Genomic DNA, 13,341 nt, shown 5'->3' with positions numbered 1-13,341 from the left:
CGTAGTTACCAGATCTTGTTATTGGTTGTTCTTAGGCCTGAGAGACCTGTCCACGGGACAGGAGGTGGTGGCTGTGTGTTAGAGGTGCCGGGAGGTTTGGTGACTCCTTGTGTTAAAGAACTTCCTTGTGGGCAGGTGCTTGACTGCTCTTCTAGGCCCATTAGCCTGTGATTCTCATCTCGGCGCCCGAGGGCCAATTGTCCATGTAGAAAGACAGCTGGCTCTGGGATTAGAGGGTGCGCCGATGACAGCAGGTCTTGTGGCTTGACATTCCCCATAACATGAAGCAGCTGCAGTGAACTCATCGCCTTTGTACGGCAGCATCCATCCTCCATCCTCTGCCTCTTCCTCCTCCTCTCTCTGGATAGCATTTTTTGACTGAACACTATAAGCTAAGCACGAGGCTAAGTTAGAGTTTCTCAAGCTCAGCACCTTTGATAAATAACCTTGTTGTGGGGGGTTGTGCTGTGCATTGTAGGGTATTAGGCAGTACCCCTGACCTTTATCCGCTACATGCCAGTAGCAACCTCTTTCCCCGACTTGAGTCATGACAATCAACAATATCTCCAGACATTACTAAATGTCCCCAGGGGGCCAAATGACCCACAGTCAAGAACCACTGGTCAAGGATACTGTCTGATTTAACCCTCGTAATAACTCTATGAAATAGGTAGAATTATGTACTATTTCCCATTTGACAAGTTGGGAAGTGAAGGCACATGATAAGTCATTTGCCCTGGGTCATACAAAGAATAATTTTTGAAGCTGAGGTAATAGCACGAATCTGACCCCAAATTCTGATGTCTGTGACCTCTCCACCATACTATTTATTACTGTGTGAGTTTTGGGTTCTGTTATTTATGCAGAAGCTGTGTCCTCTGATAACCTACTGTTTAAATTGAAATCATCACTTCCCGGACTGTATTTAAGTAGTTTCCGTCCCTGAATATATTGTATTTTTTCATGATTCTACACCATTGCACATGCTGTTCCTTCTGCCTAGATGAGCTTTGCAATCGGTCCATATGGAGAAAGCCAATGCATCTGAATTCTAACACTGCCTCTCCCACGGTTCTAGACCCGGCCACTGCTCATACACCTACCCACTCCTGCTCCAACAGATTTCCATAGTATTATGAATTTATAGCCAGAACACATGTAACAGTGAATGACCTTCTAAAGATATGAAAAATAAAGAAATAACATTGTATTCTGAGAGGTAAAATGTGTAATAAATACATACTGTATCACATTAGAGATTTGCAAAGTTACTTTGAAGATACCTAATTGTTTCCTGGTTGAAAAGATTTGACTATTTCTTCATGAAAGGATTTCCATAGTGAAAGAAAAAAGATTTGACCATTAGAAAAGGGCTTGGAAGCATAGAAATAAAATTAGAAACAACCATTGACGATATCCATCTTGGCCCTGTCCAGGCATAAAGTGGATCCTGTCTGGTTCATGGAAGCATCCAGCTAGTCTGCTGGTTACATCTACTGAGGAGATCAAGACACCAGGGCAGCCCTAGCTGGTCTGGCTCAGTGGATAGAGCGTTGGCCTGTGGACTGAAGGGTCCCAGGTTCAATTCTGGCCAAGGGCACATGCCTGGGTTGCAGGCTCAATCCCCCCTAGTAATCAATGATTCTCTCTCATTTATGTTTCTATCTCCAGGGTAGTAGGGCCGATATTGTTTAGGTGTTTGACCATCTACATCAAGCAGAAAATTCCATTTCGGGCTAATATGTCTTTATTTATTTAATATTTAAAAATATTTTTATTCATTTCAGTGAAGAAGGGAGAGGGAGAGGGAGATAGAAACAACAACGATGAGAGAGAATCATTGATTGGCTGCCTCCTGCTCACCCCACACTGGGGATCCAGCCCGCAACCGGGAATGTTCCCTGACCTGGAATCGAACCGTGACCTCCTGGTTCATAGGTTGGTGTTCAACCACTGAGCCACACTGCCCAAGCTAACACTCATTAGCTCCCTGTTAATCATATACTTGAGATCACCTGGCAGAATCAGAGATAGAGAACAGAAGAGGTCTTACTCCAACATTTAAAGTTTTGGAAGATAAGGAAAAATCAGGAAAGGAGACTGAGTAAGAGCAGTCCCTGAAGTAGGAAAAGAACCAAGATGGAGTGATGTCTCATAAGCAAGAGAAGGAAATGTTTCAAGAAAAAGAAAAGTTATGCTATAAAGAATGGACGAGAAATGGGACCAGCCAGGCTGCGGCCCGGGAGAAGGACAAGCCGCATGCCCCATGGTCCCGGGTGCCAGCGGCTGCACCTGTGGCCCGGGAGAGGGACAAGCTGCCCGCCCTGCGGTCCTGGGCACCTGTGGCTGCAGCCTGGGCAAAGCCAGCGCAGGTCCTCGGTGCCTGCAGCCGGCCAAAGGGAGGGAAGCCCGGGTCTCGGGTGCCTGTGACTGGCCGGAGGAGGGAATCCTGGGTCCTGGGTAGGGGTGAGGCAGAGGCGGTTAGGGGTGATCAGGCCAGCAGGGGAGCAGTTAGGGGTGATCAGGCAGGCAGGCAGAGGTGGTTAAGGGTGATCCGGCAGGCAGGCAGAGGGGTTAGGGGCAATCAGACAGGCAGGCAGGTGAGCGGTTAGGAGCCAGTGGTCCTGGATTGCGAGAGGCAGTTGGACATCCCCTGAGGAGTCCCGGATTGGAGAGGGTGCAGGCCGGGCTGAGGAAACACCCCGCTCCCCGTGCACAAATTTCGTGCACCAGGCCTCTAGTTTAACTATAATACTTACTATTTAGTCCTCATTATGTGTTTTACTAAACATTTGTGTGTGTGTGTGTGTGTGTGTGTGTGTGTGCGTGTAAACTTTGTTTAATCCTTACAACAGCCTTATTAAATAGTCATTTTCATACCCACTTGACAAATGAAGAAGGTGAAGCTCAGAGAACTTAAGCAGCCTGCCCATGGAATACACACTTGGGCAAGTGATGGAACTAGGACTCGAATGCAGCTGGCCCGAGTCCAAAAATCTGTGTGTTTTCTATGACAGTGTATTTTTGGATGTTTAATTTTTATCATTTAAAATGGTAAAACAGTTCTTACAAATAATCTTAGTGTCACAATTGTTTTTCAACAGCACCAAGTATTTCATAAAGGGTTTAAGATGTCTTTTGGGGGTTATTTGGTGGTGCTGTTTGCTCATCTATCCCACTAGCCCTGAAGCATCAGAGGACAGCAAAGTCATCACATGACCCAGTCTGTGTACTGTATTTCTAATGAGATCCTTCTGTGATGTGGTCCATAGGGAAAGCAGTGGTGGCAGAAGGGGGTTGTAAATCCAGTTTATGAATCTTGGGAATGTTTCATTTAACTTTGAGATCTGAATATTGTCGTTGTTCTGGAACATCTGCATTAAGGGCCCTGACAAATAAACCTTCTCATACGACAAAGTAAAACCCAATATTACCTAAACCAGGCTGGCCTTCACCAGATGCTTTTGCGATGTCACTAGCGTGTGGAGCCAGCTGATGCACGTTGCCTGCCATTTTTTAGGAATGCATTAAATCCCTTATAATTTGGACTGCAGGTGATGTAGAATGGGGACATTCAATGAGTAAGGAGGATTGAGATGGGCAGAGCATCACGTGAGTGTGTCAGTACATGAGGTATATGTTTCTTAGACATATCAGGGAAGACTAGTTAGGTTCTAGGAAGAGCTGTTGATAATTGACAGTGTCATACCTGAACTTGATCAAATGTTTTAAAAATCTTTTTTTAAAATATATATTTTATTGATTTTTTTACAGAGAGGAAGGGAAAGGGATAGAGAGTTAGAAACATCGATGAGAGAGAAACATCGATCAGCTGCCTCCTGCACAGCCCCTACTGGGGATGTGCCCGCAACCAAGGTACATGCCCTTGACTGGAATCAAACCTGGGACCCTTCAGTCTGCAGGCCAACGCTCTATCCATCGAGCCAAACTGGTCAGGGCTAAAAATCTTTTTATTAAGGAACTTTACAAACACCCGTAAAAGCAAAGGTAATTAGTATACTGAACTCCAGTATATCCATCCTTCAAATTGTCAGCAATTTTATTTTATATCTGCCTCATGCCTCAGTTTGCTTCCCTTTTCCACTGGGAGAAAACCCCAGACTATATATTATCCTATATAATAAAAGGCTAATATGCAAATTGACCGAACAATGGAACAACTGGTCGTATGATGTGCACTGACCACCAGGGGCAGATGCTCAATGCAGGAGCTGCCCCCTGGTGGTCAGTGAGCTCCCACAAGGGGAGCACTGCTCAGCCAAAAGCCCTGAGACAGGCTCATGGCTGGTGAGTGCAGCAGCAGTGGCAGGAGCCTCTCATGCCTCCACCATAGCGCTAAGGATGTCCGACTGTGGGGAGTAGGCTTAAGCCATCAGTCAGACATCCCCCAAGGGCTCCCGGACTGTGAGAGGGCACAGGCCGGGCTGAGGGGACTTCCCCCCATCCCTAGTGCACAAATTTTGTGCACCAGGCCTCTAGTTTTACCTATAAACAGTTCATTAGATATTGCTAACAGATAAGGGCTTACAAATACAATCACAATATTATTGTTATACCTAATAAAAATAACACCAATTCCTTAACATAATCTAAAATCTAAGGCCATTAAAAAATTTCCCAATTTTTTCCAGTTGGCTTATTGGAAGCAAGATTCAAATAAGGACTAGATTTCTATTTAATTGATGTCTCAAATTTTCATCAATCCGGAACAGGTTTTTCCCCCTTTTTCCTAATGGAATTACTTTGTTGAAGAAACCAAGTCATTGGTGCTATTGAATGCCCCTCACTCTGGATTTGGCTGATTGCATCTTCATGGCATCATTTAATTGTTCCTTTATCTCACACACCCTTCCCCTAAATTCGTTGTTAAAATTAGAGACAGTTATATTAAAATTTATTTAAAAAAAAATAAAGATGGCAGACTCTGGCTGGAGCAAAGGCCTGGGTCCTGGGTGCTGGAGGAAAACCGGTGCTGGAAGCCAAGGGAAGGAAGGCCTATTGCATGAATCTCTTCATGCAACGGGCCTCTAGTATCTAATAATTTCAAAATAACAATGATATTACCACTACTAACAATAAGACATTTAAATGAAGTTTGTTTTATTTGTGTTACTTTGTATCCTTAGGATATATTCCATTATTGATCTATAATACAAATACTGTATTTAAAAATATTGAAATAATTTTCTATGTGGTTGTGCCTTCAACTTTATATTCAGTTAGGCTTATTTATTTTTAAATTTGGGGGATTGGTTTTAAAGAAATTTTGTTTCTTGATTATGTGAAACATTAACATGTCAAAAATCAAACCCTAAACCAAGGTATACTCAGGTAAGTCTGGCTTCTATTCTATACCCTTTCCCTTCTCCTCCCCAACCCCCACAGATAATTTTTTTTTTTTTTTAGTTTTTAGTTTGTTATTCTATTGTTTCTTTAAAAAAATGTAAATACAGCTCTAACCAGTTTGGCTCAGTGGATAGAGCATCGGCCTGCAGACTGAAAGGTCCCAGGTTTGATTCCAGTCAAGGGCATGTACCTTGGTTGTGGGCACATCCCCAGCAGGGGGTGTGCAGGAGGCAGCTGATGGATGTTTCTCTCTCATCAATGTTTTTAACTCTCTATCCCTCTCCCTTCCTCTCTGTAAAAAATCAATAAGATATATTAAAAAATGTAAATACATACAAATACACATTTGTATTCCCTCCTTTTCTGGATAAAAGGTAGCATACTTCAAATACTTTTCTGTACCTTGCTTTTTCCATGTAATACATGTTGGAGTTTCCCTATAGCCTTGTGAAAAGATTTTTTTCAGTCAAGTTTTAGATTGTATTCAGTATTAGACATGGTAAATGGTATGCTGTATTTTTTTTTAAAATCCTTACCCGAGGATATTTTTCCATTGATTTTTAGAGAGAGTGGGAGGGAGGGGGAGAGACAGAGAGAGAGAAACATTGATGTGAGAGAGACACATGGATTGGTTCCTGGGGCCAGGGATAGAGCCTACAACCAAGGTATGTGCCCTTGACGGGAATCAAACCCGGGACCCTTCAGTCTGAGGGCCGATGCTCTATCCACTGGGCCAAACCGGCTAGAGTGGTATGTTGTAGTTTTGGTTTACATTTCCTCTTACTATGGGTGGATTGAGCAGATAACCTTATGTTCAAGGGTCAATTGCATTTCATTTTCTGAAACCACTGGTCCTCAGTTGCAGGTGATTTCACCACCATATGACATTTGGCAGCATCTGGACACATTTTTGATTGTCACCACTGGAGGGTCGAGTTGCTCAGATCTCAGGATGGATTTGAGATGCTGCCTTCTGCACCCTAACCCGGGATCAAGCTCCACTGGGAGTCTGGCCGGTCACCTTTTGGTGCATGGAACGATGCTCAACCATCTGAGTCACCCTAGCAAGGGCTGTAATCCTTTTATATTGAAGATGTTAACGCTTTGTGATAGAAATTTCAAATAATCTTCCCAGTTTATTGGTTGTGGTTTACTTTGCTTATGGAGTGTGTTGCCATGCAAAAATTACAGTAGATCCTCCTTGTCCGATGGTTTCACTTTCTGAGGTCTCAGTCATCTGCCATCAACTGTGGTCCAAAAACATTAGCTGGAAAATTCCAGAGATGAACAACTCATACGACCCTAGCCATCTGGCTCAGTGGAGCATCGGCCTGAAGACCAAAGGGTCCTGGGTTTGATTCCGGTCAAGGGCATGTACCTCGGTGGCAGGCTCCTCTCTGGCCCGGGCCCTGGTCAGCGCTCATGCAGGAGGCAACCAATTGATGTGTTTCTCTCACATGGATGTTTCTCTCTGTCTTTCCCTCTCTCTCTAAAATTCAATGGAAAAATATCCTCGAGTGAGGATTAAAACAAACAAACAAAAACAACTCATACGTTTTAAATGCAGGCCGTTCTGAGTCGCGTGATGAAATCTCGCGAGTCCTGGTCCACAAGACATCCCTTCCTCTGCGTGTCCCTTCCTCTGCGTGGCCACTGTGCATGCTCAGACTCCTCTGTCTGGGTGCTGGCGGTCAAGTCCCCCTCATTTTACTTGACAATCGCCCCAGAGCACCAGAGTAGTGATGCTGGCAATTCACGAATGCCACAGACAAGCTGTGAGTGCTTCCTTCGGCTGAAAAGGTGAACGTTCTCGACTTGGTAAGGAAGAAAAACAACTACATGCTGCAGCTGCTAAAAACCGGTAAGCACCAAGCTTCTATCCTTGAAATTGTGAAGAAGGAAAAAGCAAACCGTCCTGGTTTGCTGAGACAGCTCATTCACGTTGATTAGATACTGTTACTCTCTTACTGGGCCTAGTTTATAAGTTAGACTTTATCACAGGTGTGTATGGATAGGAAACAACATAGATCTGAGGTTTCAGGCATCCACTGGGGGGGGGGGGTATTAGAATGTCTCCCTCATGGGTAAGGGAGACAATTGGATTATTATTATTATTTTTAAATTTGTAAAACATGTACTCAAATCTCTCCGTCTTTTCCCTAACTGCGTCTGGGGTTTCAGTCATGGTTAGGAAAGTTTTCCTCACTCCCAATTTATTCAGCAATTCAGCCATGCTTTCATCTAGTACTTTTATGTTTTTGTTTTACATTTATATTCCTAACTCACTTGGTGTGAGAGCTGGGTATGTTTTTCCCCCAAACAACATTTCCCCAGACTATTTGTGATATATTAAATTTCTATATGTATGTCGCTCTATTTCTGGATTTTCTATTTCTCTGGCCTGTTTATTCATGAACCAGTATCATACAGTTTTAATTATAGGGGTTTAAAAATATTTAATTTATGTAAGACACTTGTTTTCATTGCCTTGTTTTAAGATTAATGCTTACTGTTGTTGCTCTTCTCCCAAAGTTTATAACATACTTGTCTAGTTTTTTTTTAAATTTCTGAGAGCTATGTTTATTTGGATTTCATAATTTACAAATAAATATAGGGAGAAATGACATATATATGATGTGATGTTCTCTTCAAGAACATGGTATGTCTTCCATTTGTTCTGCTTTTGTGAATTTCAGAGAATTTTATAATTTTCTCAAGTAGGTTTTGAACATTTCTTCTAACCTGCTTTAAAAGTATGCTTTGGACTATTGCTGTTTTGATAAGGCATAAAATATTTCATACGGATTTTTTTTTTTTAAAATTAGTGGAAATTCTGAGTCCTTCCTCTATCACAAGCTGGTCACAACACCCTAGACTCTCCATCGATTAATCTGTGGCCAAATTTTCCTGGTTGGAATAAAGAGAGCAGGTTTTGTTTGAAATCGCAGACTTTGGGATGAGAGGAACTATAAAATGCAAGCTAGTGGGATGATATTCTTGAACTCATCATTTTCAGTTTACATTTTTCTAAACAGTTTCTCCTTAACATTTTCCTCTCTCAAATCACATAATTTCTGTTTCAATTCCTGCCTCATATCACATGCCATGAGACAAATGCCCCACAGCACAGAACATTTTGAAAAATTGCTACAAAATAATATTAGATATAATAGTAAAACTGAGCTTATATACGTATTGTTAATTACATACAATTCAAATGCATATACATCACAAACCTAGCCTAATTTTGTTTGTACAAATTGGGGGTAAATGCAACCTAGAGGAATTAGCCACAGATTACAAGGCTTATCAATGGGCGTTCCTGTGAAATCGAACTTCTTTCTGGAACAGGCTTTTAAAGGATCAGTGGAAGTGAAATTACCATCGACAAGTAGTTGTGGTGGAGCCTCAAGCGAGGACATTAAGTATGGATACTTTACCTCTTTTTTCCCCTTCAAATACAGAGTTTCCTCCTCAAGCTGGGTTTTGCTAAAGTAGTAGATATGCTTTAAAACGGAAAACTGGTTGCTTTTGGTTGCTGTTCCATTTTTAAATGGACAGTTCTCACACATAGCTTTTTTGATTGAAAAAAAAGTTGTAGATGAGATTTTTCTCAGAGGCAAGTGGTGTGCAAGGCAGTGCAGTCGTGGGTGTAAATGTGGACCCTGGAGTCACACTGCTAGGTCCACTCCTGGGTCTGCTAGTCTCTGGGTGTGTGACTTGGACACATCAGTTGACCAATTAATTATACCTTTGACCTAACAGAGTTGACATGAAGATGAAATGAGATATTATTTTAAATTGTTAGAGCAATGTCTGACAAATGGTAAGCTATCTAACTCGGATAAGTTAAAAGGAAATGGATGTGTTCCACTTTACTCTCTGTCAGTGTCTTAGTTCAGATGAAGTTAAATCAATATCATCACCAAAGATGCCTCAGGTAGGGGTAGGGATGGAGGCAGCCCCCGCCAGGAAAGGCACAGCTCCCGGCCCCTCTGCTTGTTGTAGATGGTGGAGGGATTCACAGGCGGTTGTTCTCATGTGAGCCGCATGCTTCTCCAAAGTCTGGTGAACCTACTTCTTTCCACCGGCGGGAAAAGTTCTCTGAGTCTTCCCAGCAGAAGAGGTGGGACCCCGCAGAGCCTGTGGTGGAGGCAGTCAGCTCAGTTTGCTGCCTCTGAAGGGAGGCCCTGGGAGCAGAGACAGCAGTAAAATCATGGCAAGTCAGCAGATAGGCTGGTCCAGTGGTCGGCAAACTCATTAGTCAACAGAGCCAAATATCAACAGTACAACGATTGAAATTTCTTTTGAGAGCCAAATTTTTTAAACTTCAACTTCTTCTAACGCCACTTCTTCAAAATAGACTCGCCCAGGCCGTGGTATTTTGTGGAAGAGCCACACTCAAGGGGCCAAAGAGCCGCAGTTTGCCGACCTCGGGGCTGGTCCATGGCAGATAGTTAGAGCGAGCCTTGTCTACGCGTATTTTGCTTAATGGAATCCTCGGCTGCTTCCCATTTCATAGAATGTTTGTACCTTACGAGTTAAGTAGCTCTTTTGACTGAAGCTCAAATGCATATGCATGTGTGTAAATAGGAGATAATGGCAGTGTCTATCTATTGAATTATATCGACTCAAAGGAAAATGAGAAACAGTACAAGTCAGCATCCATTTTCCATCATTCCTTTTCACATGACTCCCAAAAGGGAAACAGAAGGCCCTTCACATGTAGGGTCATTTTTCTCTCCAGTGTTGTCATTGGGCTCCACTAATAACTATAGCTCATGCTTGGGGAGACCGCAAAGGGTGAAATTAAATGGCAGCTCAGGCAACTGTGTGCAATAGTTCAAGTGGCATAATGAATCTTCAGGGCCATTACCCAATTGTCAGCTTTCAGAGGCAATTTTAACCGTCGATGCTTGTGGAGAAGATTTAGTAACAAAAAGTTACTAATGCATGATGCATGCCAGAGCCAATCCAACCAAAATCCTTCAACTACAGCCTTCCTAAAAGACTCAGTCTATGGGTATTATATCTATATCATAGTGTTCCCCTTTTCACCCTTTGCGTTCATTCATTTGCTGATTCATGAATTGTTTTTGACAAGTATTTATTTAGCACCTACTACATGCTATGCACTATTCTAAGGCCTGGGGATACTGTGGAGGACAGGGCATGGAGCTTGCATTCCAATGGAGGACAAGATGTACTAGTAATTATATAATTATATAATGTAATGTCAGCTAGCGATCTGGGATATCAAAGTAAGGCAAATGGCTATTTTATATGTGACTAGTAGCCCATCGCGAATTACCGTGCTCAGTAGGCCGCCCATCGCTTCTGTGGGAGCCAGAGGGAACCGCAGCGCGCTGCTGGGAGCCGCGCTGCTTTCACGGGAGTGAGGAGGGACCCGCTCCGATTCTGCGGGAGGTGGTAGGGACCCACGCTGCTTCCGCAGGAGGCGGGCCCACTGTCTCCTTTCTGGGCCTGCACTCAGCCACAGAGGCTGTGGGCCGGCCCCCTGTCCCTGTCCGTGTCCACTCCGGCTCCGGGGGGCGGCCTGAGCTGGGTGGCGACAAAGCGAGCATTCTGCCAGGCCGCTCACGCTGCCTGCTCTCAGCGGCCGTCCCCCCGGGACTGGGGATCTCTGGCAGGGCTGAGAGGACTGGGCACGGCCATCTTGTGGCTATGGGTGCTGCCATCTTTGTGATGGAGTGACAATTAATTTGCATATTACCCTTTTATTAGGTAGGATAATTGGAGAAGCCTTCCCTGAGGAGAGGACATTGAAGCAGAGGCTTGGGTAAACTGGAGAAGGGAGCCCAGGACTCCCGGGAAGAGTGTTCAGGCATAAAGAATACTAGGGACAAATGTCAGTATTTGGAGGGTTCCTGGTGCAGTTAAGGAGCAAGTGGGGTGAGTGTGGGGAGAGTGTCTGGTGATGAGGTTGGAGAGGTGGCCAAGGACCAGATCACGTAGGACTTGGTTGGCTATGGACTTAATTCTTTGTGTGAATGGAAACTGTTGGAAAGTTCTCAACAAGGGAATGAAATAAGATGATTTATTGTCTTCACAATTCATTGGCTGCTGTGTGCAGAATGGAATGTAGAAGGGCAGGAGTGGAAACAGATCAGGTGGGGACTATTGCAATGAGGAGGACAGAAGAATAGAAAGTGTGTATGAATAATCCCTCTTTTGTGTTCTATTTGTAGTTGGCCTCACATACCCCAGCTATGCAGGTTAATCTTTTACGTATATCCCATTGTGCTGTGCTTCTAATGGGATAGAGCTGCTTTACAGATAGGCAACAAAGTGCAGCACTGTCAACAGAGAAATTATTAATTAAATTGTGGCAAATACTTACTAGTACTATGAACTTAGAAACAACCATTACAGGAATGAACTAAATTAATACGTGGCAGGATTTCCATGATATACTCTTTTTTAAAAATTTAATAAATCTTTATTGTTCAGATTATTACAGTTGTTCCTCTTTTTTTCCCCCCATAGCTCCCTTCCACCTGGTTCCCATCCCACCCTCTTCTCTTACCTCCCCACACTGTCCTCATCCATAGGTGTACGATTTTTGTCCAGTCTCTTCCCACACCCCCCACACCCCTTTCCCCCTGAGAGTTGTCAGTCCACTCCCTTTCTATTCCCCTGATTCTATTATGTTCACCAGTTTATTCTGTACATCAGATTTTTAATTTACTTGATTTTTAGATTCACTTGTTGATAGATATGTATTTGTTGTTCATAATTTTTATCTTTACCATTTTCTTCTTCTTCTTCCTCTTCTTAAAGAATACCTTTCAGCATTTCATATAATACTGGTTTGGTGGTGATGAACTCCTTTAGCTTTTTCTTATCTGTGAAGCTCTTTAGCTGACCTTCAATTCTGAATGGCAGCTTGGCTGGGTAGAGTACTCTTGGTTGTATGTTCTTGCTATTCATCACTTTGACTATTTCTTGCCACTCGTGTCTGGCCTGCATAGTTTCTGTTGAGAAATCAGCTGACAATCATATGGGTACTCCCTTGTAGGTAATTAACTGTTTTTCTCTTGCTGCTTTTAATATTCTCTCTTTGTCTTTTGCTCTTGGCATTTTAATTATGATGTGTCTTGGTGTGGTCCTCTTTGGATTCCTTTTGTTTGGGGTTCTGTGCGCTTCCTGGACTTGTAAGTCTATTTCTTCCACCAGGGGGGGAATTTTTCAGTCATTATTTCTTCAAATAGGTTTTCAGTATCTTGCTTTCTCTCTTCTTCTGGCACCCCCATAATTCTGATGTTGGTATGCTTGAAGTTGTCCCAGAGGCTTCTTACACTATCTTCAAATTTTTGGATTCTTTTTTCTTTTAGCTTTTCCAGTTGAGTGATTTTTGCTTCTTTGTATTTCAAATCTTTGACTTGATTCTTGCATTCCTCTAGTTTGCTGTTGGGTGTCTGTATAATATATATATATATTTTTAACATATTTTATTGATTTTTTTACAGAGAGGAAGAGAGAGGGATAGAGAGTTAGAAACATCGATGAGAGAGAAACATCGATCAGCTGCCTCTTGCACACCCCCTACTGGGGATGTGCCCGCAACCAAGGTACATGCCCTTGACCGGAATCGAACCCGGGACCTTTGAGTCCACAGGCCGACGCTCTATCCACTGAGCCAAACCGGTTTCGGCTGTATAATGTTTTTTATTTCAGTCAGTGTATGTTTAATTTCTAGTTGGTCCTTTTCCTTATCCTCGAGGGCCTCTCTCATATCCTTGAGGGTCTCGCTAAATTTATTGGCCTTTTCTAGGAAATTCTTGAAAAACCTTATAACCGTGGTTTTGAACTCTATCTCCAGTCGTTTGTTTTCCTCCATTTCTTTCGTTTGTGATCTGTTTCTTTGTCTCCGCATTTTCGCTGCTTCCCTGAGTTGGTAGGGTAGCTTTGTGTGCTACGTGTCCTGTATGAGCCAGTGGCTTGGCCTCCCCA

This window comes from Cnephaeus nilssonii (genome assembly GCF_951640355.1).
Source record: "Cnephaeus nilssonii genome assembly, chromosome: 2".
In the NCBI taxonomy this organism is placed as follows: domain Eukaryota; kingdom Metazoa; phylum Chordata; class Mammalia; order Chiroptera; family Vespertilionidae; genus Cnephaeus; species Cnephaeus nilssonii.
Note: the sequence above shows the minus strand (reverse complement) of the source record.